We start from the raw sequence: 17633 nt of genomic DNA, 5'->3' as shown, positions 1-17633 counted from the left end.
TTATATTTAATATCAACAAGATGAATGTGTCATAGTGGTAATAGTGAGGGTACACAAACCAAGAGGTCATGGGTTCGATCCTCACTAGATGACAATTTAACACATTTTATACATTTTTGGAATAACCAAAATAAGGAAATAATACTCCTTATTTCGGTAATTGGGCTGAAATTAGAGGATGAAAAAATCCACCCTAATCTACCCTAACACACGGTTTAAGAGGGGAGATGGGTGAATTTTTCTAACCTAATTTTTCTGCTCATTTTCTTGCCTCCTCTCATAAAAAAAAAAACACAAAACAACCTAAATTTTACAGAAAATTTTGGATTGATTCTAGCATAATCAAAAGGGCATATCTCATATCGTCTTGGGTGCAACTGATAGGCGAATATCTATTTTGATATTGTTCTTAGGCCGTATTTGCTAGGACCGAAGGTTATTTCTGAATCCTTTACTTTTGTTTATGTAATTTTATTTTATGACTAGTGATCATCTTCATTAAATTCGTTATAATCCTTGAACTTAAAGGGATTCATACAGATAAATCCCACAATTAGCAAATTTCCCGAATTGTTGTTCGACCTTCTTTTTCTGCAATCGCCTTGGAAAGGCAACCGTGATGGGAATTTCCAACCCCCAATTTCTTTCTGACAGCGTCTCAACAGGCTCGTCATCTTTCTTGCTCGATCGACCCCTTTTTCCTCTCGATCGAGGTCTTTTAGCAGCAATATCATTCGATTGATCATAATTAACAACTCGATCGAAGTCCTCTTTATCAGCATCACTCGATCGAAATATGAATTCACTCGATCGAGCTGTTTTCTCAGCAATTTCATTCGATTGAGGACTATACTCTACTCGATCGAATTCTTCTTAATCAGCCTTACTCGATCGACCAACAGCTTCACTCGATCGAGTAATATTCTCAGCATTTCTACTCGATCGGCCACCAGAAATGAGTCGATCGAGTATTTTCCTTGGATTCAGCATGGATTCGTCATTTGACAACTGTTCACTCTTAGCAACAACGGATCTCGGGTCTGATATGTCCTCATCAGTCGACATTTTGGGTCCTTCATAGGAAAGACCGCTTCGCAAGTTTATCAAATTAATCGTCTCATGTTGGTTCTTGTCAGGTTGAGACGGTAAATGACCCGGCTTCCTTGAAGATTGGTTAGCCGCGATTTGAGCTATCTGGGACTCGAGTGACTTGATCGACGCATCTTTTTGTTCGTCACTCTTCTGCAACTGAACAGTCAATGCTTGTATCATTGACTTCAACTCGGTCATTTCGCTAACACCACTTGAGGAAGCACCTTGTTGCGGCGGTGGAAAGGATGGAGGCTTTTGAAAGCCTTGTTGAGCTTTGTGAGGAGGGATGTAAGATAATTGCTGCTGCGGTGGAGGTGTCGGATTCAACACATTCTGACTAGTCCATCTCAAATTAGGATGGACTCCACCCTGATTGTTATAATAAGAGCCACCTTGCCTATATTGCTGAATATAAAGCACTTGCTCCTTCTCAGTTAGACAGTCAACAGCAGTGTGACCGTCATTAATACCGCACCTCTCACATGAAACGGTTTCTTGTCTAGTCAACAAGTGAACCGTCTGTTGATCACCAGCATGCTGTAACTCTAACTTGTCAAAACGGGCATTCATAGCTTCCAACTGAGCCACAACTGCACTATCAACATAATTAATTGTCCGAATACCTCCTCTCGGGTTCCCATACTCAGCACAATGGGTAGCCATTTCCTCTATGATGCCCCATCCCTTGTCATCATCATTATTCTTCTGAAATCGCCCATTCGATGAGGTGTCTAAGATAGAACGATGGTCATCATACAACCCATTATAGAACCGGTTGCATAAGAACCACTGATCAAAACCATGATGAGGAAGAGACCTCACCAACTTCTTAAACCGGCACCATGCTTCATACAAGTTTTCATCTGGTGTCTGCTTGAAACTTGTAATTTTCCCTCTCAGCTGATTAGTTCGTTGTGGAGGAAAATAGCTTTTATAAAAAGCAAGGGCCAAACTCTCCCAGTCAGTAATGCCGGCTGCAGTTCTGTCAAGATCTGTGAGCCATTCACGGGCTCCATCGGTCAAAGAGAAAGGAAATAGGACCTCCTTAATCTTGTCCTGGGTCACTCCCTTAGTAGCGGGAATGGTAGAGCAATAGTCAGTGAAAACTTCCATGTGCTTCCGCGGATCATCACCCGCCACACCTCGGAACAGGTTCCGTTCAACCAGATTGATGTAGGACGGCCGAATGTCAAATGTATTCCCATCTTCGGTCGCAAGTTTGAAACCTTTAGGAATTGAGGCAGCTGTGGGCTCTAGTGACTCGCGATATTAGGCATTTTCATTGGACTTATGGCAGAAATAGAATTATCTTCTTCACAAGACGGGTCTTCTACAAACAGAAAGTGTTCTAGCTCAGGTTTAAAAGTACTCAAGGCTTCCTTTTGAATCTTTCTCTACAGTCTCTGTCTATAACGAAAGGTCCTCTCTGGTTCAGGATCATCTGGAACTAACTCTCACCTGTTAGACCTGGGCATAAACAGCTTTAGAGAAAATAAATAAGAACTGTCTCAAGGAATTAAAAATTCCCTGAGACTGAAAGACAAACGAAACAACAATAGACAAATAGGCTATTGCCTCCCCGGCAACGGCGCCAAAATTTGATATCGTCGTTAGGTACCAAAAATAAATACCTAAGTATAACTAACAGAAGCTAGCGGTAAGTAGGGTCGATCTCCACAGGGAGGCTAAGTATCTATCTCGCTAAAACGTCGTCGGGTCACAATTGGGGGTTTTGAATTTGTTTTCTAAACTACTAAAGATGTAAAGCAAGAGAAATAAAGTAGAGAGCAATAAAGGCAAGAAAAAGCTAAGATTAATCAGATAAGGAGAGACATGTCAAGATTTCGGTTCACCGTGGCAGTTAATTAACTCAGTCATAAATAGTCTAGACAATTTACTGCGAGAAGGGCAAGGGAAAGGTCCTTCCGGTCCGCTATCCACCCTAGATTACAACTAACTTAACTTCCGTCCTCATTAGGGTAGTCTACTATTCATAGCAGGTCTGTTCATTCCAATCTTCCGATCTAGGAGCGAATTTAACCAAATTAAAGTTATTTAGAAGCGTGCACTCAACTAAACATATTACAGTTATATTGCTATGGTCACAGATTCTCACAGTTAATCATCTAGCCTATTCACAACATCGTCACTTTACTACCATGGCTCCCCTAATCCTAACATAGAGGGGATTATTTACTCATGCTATCAGATTTAACAATAACAACGTTGAATATACTAATAGGAGACATGATAAAGAAATTAAGAAGATGAAGCATACACTAACAATGATAACAATAAGAATTAAAGAACAAAAGACAAAGTAGAACAATAATTAAGGGCAAGCATGGAATTAGATTGAGATTAAGGCTAATGAAAGATTACAAAAGAGCGAATCCGGCGTAAAGAAAAGTAACAGCAGTAATTAGAAGAGAAAAAGAGATTCAGAGTAAAGTATGAGTAACAAAACGTAATTATGACCAAATCTCGACTTCCTTTATATAGGGAAGTAATTATTAACATAAATAAACCTAAACACGGATTAAGAAGCCCGTGTAAAATAGCTAGTCACTCGATCGAGCCCTTCCAAACTACTCGATCGAGTGAATATTCAGGAAAACCGTTCGATCGAGCAAAAGCAGCTCTCGATCGAACACTTCCAAATTAGCCCCCTTCGATCTAGTTCAAGAACTACTCGATCGCCCACCTACAGCTGCCAAACTACTCGATCGACCTCTAAAAGCTCTCGATCGAGTAGATATCCACTGAAAACAGCCTTGACAATCGTTGGTTAGCTTCCTAGGACCTTCCTTCACGCTTCCCGAGGTACGACTTCTGCTCTAAATCTCCGTCTCCTTAAAATGCATGCTAAGTGGGATGAATAAGGTGCGATTCCACTTTTTTTAGGTCCTTTTCTACAATTAAGACAAAACAAACCAAAGTAGCTAATTCGGGGCATTTTGCAATACAAAGCAATGAAAATGGCATAGAAATGCGTGTAATAAAAGGCTAAAAAGTCTATATAAATTGCACGTATCATCCTCCCATACCCCTAAAGGTATCTTTGTTGATCGATCCGCCATTTGAAGAGTAATGTTGGTGCATTTGAGCTCTCCTATTCCTAGCCTCTTACATACCGAGTATGGTATGACACTTACACTTGCTCCAAGATCACGTAATGCTTTGTTGATTGTAGTGCCGCCAATGGTAAATGGAATAGAAAAACTTCCCGGATCTTTGAGTTTTGGAGGGGAACTCCCTTGAAGAATAGCACTACTCACTTTGGTAAAGGTAATAGTCTCCAATTTTCGGATGGATTTCTTCTTGGTAAGAATATCCTTCATGTACTTTGCATAAGCTGGAACATGATTGATCAATTCCGTGAATGGGATTGAGACTTCTAAGTTCTTCACAATTTCCATGAACTTTCCAAGTTGCTCATCAAGCTTAGGCTTAGCTTGACGACTTGGGAATGGAAGTCTAATCACAATAGGCTCTTTTTCCTTAGCCTTCTCTTCATTCTTCTTCTTTGAAAGTTCATGGGTGGTAGGATCTACCCCCTTAGAGCTCTCCACAACTCCTTGCTTGCTACTAGCATTCACAATATCTTTATCAATTGGCCTCTTCGGCCCCCCATATCTTGTACCACTCCTCAAATGGATGGCACTAACCATTCCATGTTTTGGGGGGTTACCTTGAGGCGGTAATTGACCCTTTTGTCTTTGAGAGCTAGAAGATGCTAATTGAGTCATTTGAGTTTCTAACATTTTGGTGTGGGCAAGTATGTTGTTGATGGTGATGTCTTTAGCTTTGCTATCTTTTTGCATTTGGGTGAAGAATTCTTGTTGGTTCTTTTGCATTTGGAGGACCGCTTTTTGAACATCAAAGCTTTGGTCATTGGATTTGTAACACCCCGGTTTATGAAGGAGCCTTTAGCAAGACATTCCCTAATAAACCGGACTGTTACCATCTCGGTTTCCCGAGGTAGTGAATAACAAATTAAACTCCAAGGCAATTTATATAATTATTTTTACTTAATTATCACAAAACCTCTTTTACGTCAAATTACAAAGAACTAACATAAATAAAAGTGAAGTCTTCTAGATGATGATCTAGCTACTAAGTCTTCCGATCCAGTGTCTCACGCCCATCAAGCTCCCGTTCTATCTCTTAAACCTGTCAAGTCTGCTCGCCAATATTTGGGTCATCACAGGTGTTCACGAATACACAGGGTCAACCACGAGGTTGAGTAGGTAATACAATGAAACAACAAAATATGATATACATGCTCCTCCGTCACCTCCATCTCCATCTCAACTCATATCTCATATCTCATATCTCATATCTCATAACCCGGAAAACCCAGCCATACCGATCCCCGGTAGACTATATATATATCGACCGTAGCCGATCTGCCAGCTCGCAGCTGAGGACACCAGGGCAAGTCCTGTAGAACCCGCCTGGGCCTTATCACAACATCATCATCACCACACCACATCACCACAACATCCTCCATCTCCAATGCATATGAATGCTCAAAAGAAATTAATGCAACACAAGATATATATCATTGAACTGATGAATCATAAAATCATGCCGGTTACCAAATGTTGTGATAACATACTTAATACGATCAATTCAGTCAATCACCTTCCAGTATATGAATCATAACATAAATCAACAACCACGAATCAAGTCAACGTTCACCGTTTGGTCATATGAAACACAAACAAGCCAACACAATTCAACATCAACGATAATAAGTCAAGTGTATTTCTCTACCTCAAAGATAGCAGCAGACATATAAGCAGATGCTTTAAAGGTACTCCACTCGAACTCGTCACCTAGACATATATATACAATAATTAATTTACTTGCAACTATTCCCGTTCCCAAAATAGCAAGGTTACTAAAAATAGAACTTCTTAAAATGGAACTTTCCCGATATAGTAGCTTTCCATTTTAACAAACCCGACTCAAAACCCGTTTCTAATTATTTAAAAGACTCGGGAATTAAATTAAATAATTAATACGATAAATTAACGAATCTAACGATAAAACTATGACAAAACCGTTTCAAAGCTAAAAACAACCCGTCATCAACCACCGTCCCTTCACACGCACTCCCACGCTCCCACGCGCCACCTCTCCACCGTGTCAGCCACCAGTCCAAACCCCCCCACTCGACCCGACCACCAACGACCACCCCCACTAGGGTCGACTGTCGCCGGCGAGTCAAACCAGGGCCGTCTTTTGGCCTGGTTCAGCACCGTGCCTCACCAACCACCCCTGTTCTCTCCTTACCACCACCGCAGCCGACAACTATCCCCTGCCAAACCACCATAGACCTGCTCGTCGTCAGCCCACGAACCCAGACGACATAGCACCGCCGTTTCGACCTCCCCCGAGTCCACGGTGGCGCCACCCTAATCCTAACTATCTAAACCCGCCTGAAAACCATATATAAACCCGTTTGTTACCCCCCCTGTCGCTGCCGCCTTTCACAGCCACTATCACCACCTAAAACCTCCCTAACCACCACCACTACACTCGTCACTTACCACCTAATTCCCTTACCCCGTCAACAACCACCAGCCTCACCTCCCTAAGTCACGAAACAACAACTAACAACTCGACAGAAATGCGAAAACAGAGGAAAGGGGTTGAACTCTTACCTTTTTCGCCACCACAACAGCCACCAGGGCCACCCACGGTCGTCGACAATCGCCCCTAGCTCTTCCCTGCTGCGCCGTCAACAACCACACTCTCTCTCTCTCTCTCTCTATTTGCGTGAAGGTTGAAGTTGGAGCTGATGAAATGAGGGAGGCGTGAGGGAGGCGGGTGAGGGAAGGGTTTGTAGTGTTTAGGTTATAATTAGGGTTAAATGGGCTGAACCTATTAATGGGTAAACTCAAATGGGTCGAGGGTAAATGGGTTAGCTCACATTTCGAATTCCCTATAAACCCGTCTCAATTAACTTAGATCGATACAACGCGAGTTAAGTAAAATAATTTAATGTAATTATCGACTCAACAATTAACCCGACTTAATTAGTAATATAAAATGTATAATAACTAATATATAATAATATCCGTTTAATTGGTTATATAAAATACGGGGTATTACAGTCTTCCCCCCTTAAAATGAACTTCGTCCCGAAGTTCGCTCCCGTACTCAAACATCAGAAGGGGTATTGTATATCGTACACACGGACGTCACGCATTTCTAACACAGTTAACACCCACTTTTGACACATCAATTAAACATAACAGACACAAAATGTTACATTCTGCCCTCCTAAAAATAAACTTCGTCCCGAAGTTTAACTCATCTTCACTTAACCCAACTAACTACAACTAATAACTACCTGAGAACATAATGTATAACAACTAAATAATCACCACGAGAACACCGTCATCTTCCATCTAAATTCCGTTCTCAAACTCAAGTAATTCAATAACCATGGTCACACTTGTGGACAAGGCCCTCGGGAACTGCGTCCGCGGGATCCACACTAGGCATAATCGACTCGAGGTTCTTTCGAATCGAATTAAGGCAAATTAGAGTCGCCACCAAGTTTTTTGGGAACTTGGAACCGTTCAAGTCAACTTTACACCTTTCATCGAAAAGCATAAAGCCAATCGACTACGAGTGATTAAAGATAAAGACTTGTACCCTATATCACTCGATTTGAATGACTCTCGTAATCCAATGGTATTTAGACGGATCCACAAACCATAGATCTTGAGTAAGGGGTGAGGGTACGTGTTAGGAAGCCCATAAGGACACCTAACCCCGCCCGTCAATAACGGCCTCTACTAAGTCAAGTATCGGATTTCAAACAAGGTCATAGCTACTACGATATATGATATGCAAACATCGTTTTAAAACCCTAACATGTGAAGTTTCTATGTCGATTTAGATGCAACTAAACTAACTTTGTCAAAGTTGTAATTTAGCATGTGGGTTGATTAATCTAACAACATACAAAACAAAGCAAACAAGGCTTAAGGGGGAATGGGGGAGCCGTGGGATCTACCTATTACAAACCAGGCATTTCATGCCGACACAACAATAAATTAAAGATAAAACTCGATCTAAATACAATTGCTATATACGACACCATACACGACACATGGCCATTCGGCCTAGGAAAACGTGCACAAAGGGGTGACTCACGGCCTACATGACTCACGGCCTTGGGTCACTCCTCGTAATGCGTGCTTTCACTTAATCTTATCGAATTAGACATTGGGTCACACACCAAAGCATGCATTAGCATAAATCGGGCCATGTTGCTTTAAACAACATGCGATTTACTACGCTCTCACTTGCATTGGGGCACAACCGTCTAACTAAACAAGACTAAGGTTTTCAGAAATCGTTTGACTCGATAAAGGAGAACTAATTACAAACAAGTTACAAAACGCGACTCGATAAACACAAATTGATTACAAGATACAAACAATGAGACTAAGATAAAAAACGAGAAAAGGGATACAAAAGACACGGCCAAACACGACCTCATACACGGCTATCCTAGTTCCTAGGTTAGATTCATTAGGTTAGATGGATTTTCAAAGCGATGCGGAAAATACATTAGAAATCGATGACAAAAAGAGGTCAGAAGGCTTCGCCTAAAACCGGGTGTTCTACACGACCTAAGGGGTCAAATTAGGTCAAGTTCGCTAATTAAATTAACTCGTCGAGTGTTAATAAGAAGGTGCTAGTCACGCACTCTTATACTAGCGAGAAATTAGGTGAAAGAGAGAGATGCGTTCATTAAGTTCTGAATTGTCGATTGATTTTAAAAGCTATGTCGAAGCACCCTAACATGTCTAATTAGGTTATTTAAATGATCGAATGTCGTCTAAATAAGTCATATGTTAACAATCAGAGGTCGTATTAACATATAAATGGTCCAGGGGTAGGTCGAATCACACGAGAGAAGAGAGGGGTCAAAAGCGAAGAGCGAAGTCAAAAATCCGTTTTATTTATGCCCTACCTTGAACACGAGGATATGTAAATGAGACGAGGGTGTACGACCGACTGATGTAGCGGTTTCTTTCCCATCTCAAGTCAACGCGGGTGTTCATGGTGGTACTTTAACTCATACTCGGACTAAACTAGTTTCATAGTTAATTTAAACGATAAATACAAACGATAAACGAAATAAAACGAAACAATAAAAAAAGAAACATAAAAAACGAAATAAAGGGAAGAAAGAGGAGGATTTGATGCACCCTCAACCTACATGTATCGTTGACACCGTCTTGGGTCGTAATCGATGGTAGATTTTATCTCGAGAGGCCGTCGTCGACGAAGAAACAAAGCAAACAACACGTTTTTTGCAAATCTGGACAGCAACTTTCAAACAGCGATTTCTCTGTCGTTTCACGGTGAAAATTCGATTTAAAAGATGTTTTGAAAACTAGAAAGAGAGGAGAACAGAGATCGTAAAACAATCCCTGCTTGTTTTGAGTTATTGGGCACGAAAAACGAGCACAAACAGAACTGTACAGACAGGGAAAGCCGCAAAAACAGAGTGTATAACACTCTGTTTTTCGAGGGAATTCGTGTACTCTCAAGGGCAATTTGGCTCATAAATCTTTGTCTAATGTGTGGATGGATGTTGTATGGTTAATTTGGAACAAGAAACTCGAATTTTAATGGAGGTTTGATGGGAGAACGAAAGGTTTCAAAGAGGACACACAAACTGATTCTCAGTTTGTATGTCGGTTTTGTGGAGGGTTTTTGAGAGGCAATTAGGGTTTGTTTCTGGGGTTTAAAGCTTGTGAATGACGGTAGGATGTATGGAGAACTTAGAGGAATGAATGTATGGTGAAGGGGTGGTATTTATAAGGAGTTAAAGTAGGGTAAAAGGGGGGAGAGAGGCAGACGGGCCTGTTCGCGCATAGCTGCTGTCCAGCAGCTTTGGTGAGGGTTTGAGAGGCTTTGTGAGGGGTTTTCTTGGTGGTTAAGCTAAGGTAATATGGGTAGGATACTAGGGTATGGGTTAGGGTTAATGGGCACGGGTTTTGGTAGTGTTTGGAGCGGGTTTTGGACTCGGGTTTGAGCTGCAAAACAGGGGGGCTGCTTTGTGTATGCGGGCTGTTTGGGGGTGATTTGGGACGGGATTTGGGCCGTGGATATGGGGTTCGAACTGGGGTTGGATGGGTAGAGGCTTAGGTTGGTTAGTGTACTCGAGATTCGTGCCAATTCGTAAAGAAAACGGGCTCAAAAACCGAGCTATAATCGAGCTCCAAAACACGTGTTCAAAACGAGTTTTTTTCGATTTTTAAATCGATTTTTCAAATCGATTAACACATTAAAATAAACGATTATAAAATGATTTTTCAAATCAAATATTTATTTTATTTTCAACAAAATAAACTTTGAGAAAATAAATTCAAAATAAAGTAAAATAAAATGAATTCACTTAAAAAAACATTTAATTTAAATATCATTTAAATTAATAAAATACTCCGTCGACAACGCTCGTTCTACATCGTAAAACGGACCCCAAATAACGACAAATGACAACTAAAGAATACATGTGTCCTATCATCATCGAGTGTTTGTCGGGTTCTCCATAAATTCCAATATCGACGGATACGGGTATCTACAACACTGGACCGTAAACATAACTCGGCTCACAGGCCCCATAACTCATAACTCAATACCAGTAGTTTAACTACACTCTCCTTTTACACATCAACCAACTAACAGAAGTAGGAACAAAACATATAGAACTCATTTGCATAGGTACCCCACAACGAAACATCAACTTGATCAAAACTACAATCTACAAACAAGTGCCACATAAACCTTAAGATTTTACAATCCTACCCAACTAGAAACATGGTTACGTCCTCGTAACCTCTTTTCAGCTTCATATACATATGCAACAAAATCACCATCAACCACATGTAACAGAAAAGAACACATGATAAGAGATTGCGCATTAACATTAAAGTCGAAACAAGGTATTATTATGGAATTAACTGATTGTCAACAAGTAACATTTATTACTTAGTTCATGCTTAACTTAAAAACACAACATCCAACTAAAAGAACAACAAGAAAGGAGCCAAAGGTTTACACGGTTTCATAACGGACCGATCATGGTGTTACTAGCTCTAACATAACAGTCCTTAGGTCGCGCTTACTCTGATTCTGGTGACTTCTATACCATTCAAATCTACCCAACCCATCTCACCAAAATCCCCTTCTTGACAATAAGATATATAATACGTACTTATATAATTGCAAACCGAAATAATGGCAATCATCAGAAATTCACAATTACCCTGTATAATTTGATATCATAAAACGATGACAAATAATGACACATACACATACAACCCCGAACAATAATAAAAGTATTAGGGACGGTAAAATCGTGTTACCTCGATAAAGAAAATAAAACTCAACCACGTCCTCGCATAAGACGAAAATAGCTCACTAACTAATGGTCCTCATAATCAAAGTTGGTGTTGGGATAGAGCAGGCACGAGGACAATGGACATGTATGTAATTAAGCAAATTTGATGATCAATTATAGACCATGAACGAGCGAGAGTAAAAATAACAAAACAATTTAAGAAATTTCTCACATTTGTAAACATATCACAGAAAATAGATCTACCACTACTATCCATCACAATCATAGGCTCTTATTGACATGTCCATACAACCATTTACTCACTCACTGGTTTAGATCACGATTTAGACCGATGAATTTAAACAATCAACAACATACTCATAATTCATATTTTAAATTAGCTAAATTATTGTTTGCACGATATCAATTCTGAAAACATATTTCCCAATAAAAGTAACAACATATGATCCATGACAACAACAACATTACTTCCATATCACACATATGTTTAACATTTTAGCAACCATATCATTCAATTGTGTCCAGCAACTTAGTATAACTCATTTTCAGCAAAACAAAAGATATCGTATAAATAGCCTAAACATATACATATACCATCATATAACTTGTAAAACATTATCTATGACAAAAGATTAGCAACTTGAACAACTTCTCAGATTTGCACGATTTGAATAATTAGGCAACTTGTAGGCTCAATTAAACGTAACTATAACGACTATCATTTAAACCAATGCATATCATGTGAATCATCAAAGAGTTATCCCATTATAATTGCCGACATAGTTATCATAAACAATCTTCATTAGAATATAATTGATAGCAACGACCCGAGAATATAGATATGTCAAATGTCGTGTTATATCAAACAGTTTCCTTTATATCACGCCCATGCAATTGCAAGAATCACTTTAGCATTTAATGACAATATAATAACGAACATATCCAATAAGGAATAACAACACTGTTTATTATTATGTCGTAGGTTTAGGTTCAACTGAAATAATTTAATGTGATGCAGGTAATAAATATAACTATAGGCACACCGACTCACATAAAAGTCATTAGAACTCAGATGACATTCCACATGTGTGAACATTTAGACATACTCATTACTACCATCCATGTGTAAACATTTAAACATAATTATTATAATTATTCATGCGAGTATATTAGAACAATCAAATTAACATTTAACGCCATCAACTTTACCAAGATATGACAATATAGTTTTATATTTATATATATCCGACCACTATGCAAATATGATGAACACACCAGAGATATTACAACATGCCAAACATATATAAAATATGCAAACAACTGGACTCGTATAAAATATTTCACCCTCGATTAAGAATCAAATTAAGCTATTCAATTTCACTCATACTATCATGCCAACAATGTTATCAACTAAATTTTAATTTTATCACTTGTTAAGATACATAACTACTGAACATGCGTGCTACTATCATGATATAAAAACATTATAAAGTCACATTAATAAGGCTCATGAAATAACCAAACAATTGTATGAAAACTCAACATAGAATGCACATTTTACAAGTCATGATTCACGTTGTAACTTCCAAAGACCACGAACAAATAACCGTTTGATTAAAACTTGATTCATATTACCTTTATAAAATACGGAGAGTTAAAAACACATGGAAAAAATAATTAGGTCTAAAGCACAAGAATTCCATTTTTAAAGAATTTTACAACTCAGTTGGTCCAACTAAGTATGTGACAGCAATTGGTTCAAAACTTGGGTCAGTTTGCAAAACTTACCATTTAATATAGAGATATCAAGAATTTTCGTGGCTTATCAATTTGAAAACATATGCGAATCTTCTGATCGATGGAGTTGGAATTATGCAAAAATTACTAATACAATTTAAATGAGGATTTTTTTTTTTTTTTTTACAAAATCGTTTGTCAAAACATCACTGCACATGAACTTCCTGACCATAGCCCACTAAAATATTTATTACTCCTAATCCGTATATCCTATAAGCATGAAACCAACGCCAAATAAACACTAACTCACGAGGCTATCTCTCATAAAATTTTCATCCATAGACAATAAACAGCAGAGAAATGGCAGTGAGGTCAATTAAAGAGTAAAATCAAACAAAACGAGTTTCAGCACTAGGTCATTCATTTACTATGTTCCAAACTCTTACAACCATACTATCGATACTAACCCATCCTAACTTAAATCTCACACTGTGTACTTCGTAACATCTACCCCATAGAATCCCTTCGCATCTCAATCTACTCCTTTCATCTAAATCACGATTGCTATGACTAAAAGCATGCAATTCAATAGTGTTTCTCATTACTATCACAATACTATACTAGCATGGCTTCGGGATCACATAACCGCATATCATTAGACTTAATAGTACTATCAACACATCATTCAACATCCATCCAGATAAATATTATTAATTCGCAATTATTCTCACGCTCGCGATTACCACAATCCAACACTGCATTGATTATCAATCTGAACACGGAAATTTATTTCTCATCTCCACGACATCATATGATCATGTCATCATTCATACAAAATACTTACCGTAGCGTTGTCCTGCAGAATGGTTAGAACATATGGGTCTCAAGGTATACACCAACTCGATTATATCTAAGGTTTTCCTTCTAACTACCCCATTCACTCAATTTATCTCGGGTTACCTAGTTCAGAACTGAGAGGGCAAAAGAGTCCGCATTAAGGGCGCCTTCTTAACCGCACTATGAGCTCCTATCAGTTCCTACCCAGGGGTTCATTTTAATTAGACACATCCTATGTTCATTGGGCTCATTGGTTTAGGCCTGAGGATCGTTCGCTCTGATACCACTTTGTAACACCCCGGTTTATGAAGGAGCCTTTAGCAAGACATTCCCTAATAAACCGGACTGTTACCATCTCGGTTTCCCGAGGTAGTGAATAACAAATAAAACTCCAAGGCAATTTATATAATTATTTTTACTTAATTATCACAAAACCTCTTTTACGTCAAATTACAAAGAACTAACATAAATAAAAGTGAAGTCTTCTAGATGATGATCTAGCTACTAAGTCTTCCGATCCAGTGTCTCACGCCCATCAAGCTCCCGTTCTATCTCTTAAACCTGTCAAGTCTGCTCGCCAATATTTGGGTCATCACAGGTGTTCACGAATACACAGGGTCAACCACGAGGTTGAGTAGGTAATACAATGAAACAACAAAATATGATATGCATGCTCCTCCTTCACCTCCATCTCCATCTCAACTCATATCTCATATCTCATATCTCATATCTCATAACCCGGAACACCCAGCCATACCGATCCCCGGTAGACTATATATATATCGACCGTAGCCGATCTGCCAGCTCGCAGCTGAGGACACCAGGGCAAGTCCTGCAGAACCCGCCTGGGCCTTATCACAACATCATCATCACCACACCACATCACCACAACATCCTCCATCTCCAATGCATATGAATGCTCAAAAGAAATTAATGCAACACAATATATATATCATTGAACTGATGAATCATAAAATCATGCCGGTTACCAAATGTTGTGATAACATACTTAATACGATCAATTCAGTCAATCACCTTCCAGTATATGAATCATAACATAAATCAACAACCACGAATCAAGTCAACGTTCACCGTTTGGTCATATGAAACACAAACAAGCCAACACAATTCAACATCAACGATAATAAGTCAAGTGTATTTCCCTACCTCAATGATAGCAGCAGACAGATAAGCAGATGCTTTAAAGGTACTCCACTCGAACTCGTCACCTAAACTTATATATACAATAATTAATTTACTTGCAACTATTCCCGTTCCCAAAATAGCAAGGTTACTAAAAATAGAACTTCTTAAAATGGAACTTTCCCGATATAGTAGCTTTCCATTTTAACAAACCCGACTCAAAACCCGTTTCTAAATATTTAAAAGACTCGGGAATTAAATTAAATAATTAATACGATTAATTAACGAATCTAACGATAAAACTATGACGAAATCGTTTCAAAGCAAAAAACAACCCGTCATCAACCACCGTCCCTTCACACGCACTCCCACGCTCCCACGCGCCACCTCTCCACCGTGTCAGCCACCAGTCCAAACCCCCACTCTGACCCAGCCACCAACGACCACCCCCACTAGGGTCAATGTCGCCGGCGAGTCAAACCAGGGCCGTCTTTTGGCCTGGTTCAGCACCGTGCCTCACCAACCACCCCCTGTTCTCTCCTTACCACCACCGCAGCCGACAACTATCCCCTGCCAAACCACCACAGACCTGCTCGCCATCAGCCCACGAACCCAGACGATATAGCGCCGCCGTTTTGACCTCCCCCGAGTCCACGGTGGCGCCACCTCAATCCTAACCATCTAAACCCGCCTGAAAACCATGTATAAACCCGTTTGTTACCCCCCCTGTCGCTGCCTTTCACAGCCACTATCACCACCTAAAACCTCCCTAATCACCACCACTACACTCGTCACTTACCACCTAATTCCCTTATCCCGTCAACAACCACCAGCCTCACCTCCCTAAGTCACGAAACAACAACCAACAACTCGACAGAAATGCGAAAACAGAGGAAAGGGGTTGAACTCTTACCTTTTATGCCACCACAACAGCCACCAGGGCCACCCACGGTCGTCGACAATCGCCCCTAGCTCTTCCCTGCTGTGCCGTCAACAACCACACACACTCTCTCTCTCTCTCGATTTGCGTGAAGGTTGAAGTTTGAGCTGATGAAATGAGGGAGGCGTGAGGGAGGCGGGTGAGGGAAGGGTTTGTAGTGTTTAGGTTATAATTAGGGTTAAATGGGCTGAACCTGTTAATGGGTAAACTCAAATGGGTCGAGGGCAAATGGGTTAGCTCACATTTCTAATTCCCTATAAACCCGTCTCAATTAACTTAGATCGATACAACGCGAGTTAAGTAAAATAATTTAATGTAATTATCGACTCAACAATTAACCCGACTTAATTAGTAATATAAAATCTATAATAACTAATATATAATAATATCCGTTTAATTGATTATATAAAATACGGGGTATTACAGGATTGGTTGTAGGAAGTTTGATTTTGATATCCTTGGCTTTGGTTGAAAAAGGGTCTTTGAGCTTGATTTCTCAATGGAGGTGGGGTGTATGTTGGTTGGGGGTTTTGGACATTTTGGCTCTTGTATGAAAGATTTGGGTGGAATTTGGTATTCTCATTATAGTAGTTGGAATAAGGGGCACCATTCTTGTATGCGTGGAAAACATTCACTTGTTCATTTGTTCCCCAACATTCATTTTGATCATGTCCCAAGGTTCCACAACTTTCACATACTCCATTTGGAATTGAGGATGATGCCACCATAGCATTGACATGTTGTTTGGGTGATTTGGAAGCTTCATCAAGCTTAGTCATGGCCTTGTCAAACTTCAAATTGATGGTGTCGATATGAGCGCTTAGTTGAGCACCGAATTGTGTGATGGAATCCACCTCATGCTTTCCTCCTCTAGTGGCCTTTCGAGGCCTACTATATTGGGAATTATGAACCGCCATCTCTTCAATTTTGGCCCATGTTTGGTTGTCATCAACTTCGGTAAACCTCCCATTGGATCCTATATTAAGAACATTGCGTGAGTCTTCATATAAGCCATTCCAAAATTATTGCACAAGAAACCACTCACTAAGTCCATGGTGTGGACAAGAATGACAAGTGTCCTTAAATCTCTCCCATGCTTCATATAATGATTCTTCATCCCTTTGCTTGAACCCGGTGATTTGGGCTTTCAACATATTAGTCTTCTTCGGAGGATAGAATTTATTGTAGAAGGCAAGTGCTAACTTCTTCCATGAATCAATACCAAGGGTAGCCTTGTCTAGGCTCTTCAACCATTGCTTTGCGGTACCGATCAAGGAAAAAGGAAACAATACCCATCGGATTCGGTCTTGAGTAACTCTGGTTTGAGAAATTGCATCACAATAGTCGCAAAAAGTCTCCATATGTAAATGAGGATCTTCACTAGGCATCCCTCCAAATTGACTTCTCTCAACTAATTGTATGAATGCGGATTTGTCAATGAAATTACCGGTTAAATGTGGTGGTGTAGGAGTACCGTTCGGT

At 39.7% G+C, this 17633-nt stretch overlaps 1 non-coding gene and 1 pseudogene across 1 annotated transcript; both read left to right on the top strand.

Moving 5' to 3' along the window:
* The first annotated feature begins 1888 nt into the window (after window positions 1-1888).
* Window positions 1889-1994, top strand: LOC141588936 (small nucleolar RNA R71). The gene has a single exon (XR_012519901.1). It is a non-coding gene; the product is annotated as a small nucleolar RNA R71 (small nucleolar RNA).
* A 15204-nt stretch (window positions 1995-17198) lies between these two features.
* Window positions 17199-17298, top strand: LOC141589495 (small nucleolar RNA R71; annotated as a pseudogene).
* The last annotated feature ends 335 nt before the right edge of the window (window positions 17299-17633 follow it).

The sequence above is a fragment of the Silene latifolia genome, chromosome 6 (genome assembly GCF_048544455.1).
Source record: "Silene latifolia isolate original U9 population chromosome 6, ASM4854445v1, whole genome shotgun sequence".
NCBI classification, from domain to species: Eukaryota; Viridiplantae; Streptophyta; class Magnoliopsida; order Caryophyllales; family Caryophyllaceae; genus Silene; species Silene latifolia.
The sequence above is the reverse complement of the archived record's forward strand: the minus strand, read 5'-3'. Positions and strand labels throughout refer to the sequence as shown.